Source organism: Sorex fumeus, unplaced genomic scaffold, assembly GCF_029834395.1.
Source record: "Sorex fumeus unplaced genomic scaffold, SorFum_2.1 ptg000098l, whole genome shotgun sequence".
Taxonomy (NCBI): domain Eukaryota; kingdom Metazoa; phylum Chordata; class Mammalia; order Eulipotyphla; family Soricidae; genus Sorex; species Sorex fumeus.
In genome coordinates, this window is record NW_026606155.1 from 20,002,714 (window position 1) to 20,005,171 (window position 2,458).

Consider the following 2,458-nt stretch of genomic DNA (forward strand, 5'->3'; position numbering starts at 1 on the left):
GGGACTGCGGGGTGGGGGTGGGGGTCTTTGGGGTTCCAGGAGAGAGCTGATGGGTGGAGGTGGGGTTGTGGGTGGCCAAGGTCATGACCCCAAGACCCCATGAGGCAGTGGCCCCATCCTGGGCCCCCGGATCCTGTTGGGTGGACTCAGAGTTCTGACCCTCCTCAGCAAGGGCCTTCCGTGAGACTTCCCAGCCCTCCTGCCAGGTGGGAGGGGAGCCCACAAGGGGCATCCGGGACTCAGGCTTAAGGGTCCGTCTGACTTCTGGGGGGCAGGTGAGGCAGGTCTCTGTGCAGGGGGCAGGTTGGGGGGTTGGGAGGGAAGCTTGGGAGAGCCTGTGCCTAAGGCAGGTCCTAGGGTTGTGGTGGGTGTCATAGCATGAAGGGTCAGGCCTGGCATCCTCCATCCAAGGATTGCCCAAGGCAGAAAGGTTGGGGGCCTGCCCAAGGCTAAGAGATCGGTGGGAAGGGGGAGGTCTGGGGCTTGCCCAAGGCTGAGAGATCGGTGGGAGGGGGTCTGGAGTCTGCAGAAGGCTGAGGGATCCAGGTGGGGAAGGTCTGGGGTCTGCTGAGGAGTGGAAGGTCTAGTGGGAAGGTCTGGGGTCTGCCCAAGACTGGGGTGTCTGGGATTGCCTAGGAACTAAGTTTCTAGAAAAGTCTTTTGGGGGAATGAGCCCGCTCTCTGGAATTCTAAGAAGCAGGTTCGCCCCGATTCCTGCAAAGGGGGCACACCTGGCAGGCAGCTTGCTCTGCCGGTGAAGACTTCCCAGGCGGTCCCCTGAGGTGGAAGGGGCATCAGGAATGGCTGGGTCCCCAGCCCCGTTCTGCGTCCTGCGCCAGGACACCCCCTGCTCTGTGGCACTTGTCCCTCTGCCCTGGCTGCCTGGCCTGGCACACGTGCTGGAGATTCCACAGCTCAGGAGCTCCGCCTCTCATCCCCGCCTCCGCTTCCTGGAGTGTTAAAGGCAAAGAGAGTCTCTGCTTCGTGTAATCTCCGCCTTTATTCTCCAGGTCACCAGGAACCCCCAGGAGGGAGTCAGAGTCTGTGTGACCTGCAGGAGCTGGAGCAGGACACGTCCATAAGGAACACGTCCTGGAAACGCAAGCTCCTGGTGGCAGAGCCCACCAGCCTGCTTCGGTCCAGACATTTCAGGTGCCTGGCTCAGGTGAGGCTTCCAACTCCAAGGGTTCCAACTCCAAGGGTGCGGGGCGGGGGGGGGGGGGGAGAGAGAGAGAGAGAGAAACAGAGAGACAGAGAGACAGAGAGAGACAGAGAGAGAGAAAAGTGTGAGTATGTGTGTGTTTGTACAGGTGTAGGTGAGCAGGTGTGTATGAATGTGTGAGTTAGCGAGTATGAGTGTGTATAAGGGTGTGAGAGAGAACAAGTGAGTGAACAAGTGTGTGAGTGTGTATGAATGTGTGAGTGAGCAAGTGTGAGTATGAGTGTGTGAGTGAGTGAGTTTGAGTATGAGTGTGAGTGTGTCTGAAGGTGTGAGTGTGTTAGCGAGTGCGAGTATGAGTGTGTGAGTGAATGAGTGTGAGTATGAGTGTGTGAGTGAGTGAGCGTGTGTGAGTGAGCGAGTATGCATGAGTATGAGTGTGAGTGAGTGTGCATGAGTGTGAGTGTGTGAGTGAGTGTGAGTATGAGTGCGTGAGTGAATGAGTGTGAGTATGAGTGTGTGAGTGTGAGTGAGCGAGTGAGCGAGTGTGCATCAGTATGAGTGTGTGAGTGTGAGTATGAGTGTGTGAGTGAGCGAGTGTGAGTATGAGTGTGTGAGTGAGCAAGTGTGCATGAGTGTGAGTGTGTGAGTGAGCGAGTGTGAGTATGAGTGTGTGAGTGAGCGAGTGTGCATGAGTATGAGTGTGTGAGTGAGTGTGAGTGAGCGAGTGTGAGTATGAGTGTGAGTGAGTGTGAGTATGAGTGTGAGTGAGTGTGTGTGAGTATGAGTGTGTGAGCGAGTGTGAGTATGAGCATGTGAGTGATTGTGTGTGAGTGTGAGTGAGCGAGTGTGCATGAGTATGAGTGTGTGAGTGAGCAAGTGTGAGTATGAGTGTGTGAGTGAGTGAGTGCGTCTGAGTGTGTGAGTGAGCAAATGAAGGCCCAGTGACTCGCCATTCGAGCTCCTCTGGACTAACAACTCTCCTAGAGTACCAGTTTCGAGCCCTGGGAGGGCGGAGACTGGAGAGGACTTGGGGTTCACTCTACAGAATCTGCCCAGAGCAGCAAACTGGGCACTGGGCTCCCGAGTACTCCTGCTCGCAGGCCCGCAGGCTCCCTGAGAAGGGTGCTCGCGAGAACCCCCACTCTGTTGGGCTCTTCTACTCACACCAGCCAAGGTGTCGCTCCCCCCTGTGTCTCCCTCATTCGCAGACGCCACAGAGGGGTCTGCTCCCCAGGCACAGGAGACGTCAGGACACCGGGCGCCTCTCCACCTGGGCCTCTTCCCAAGGAGGGGGCG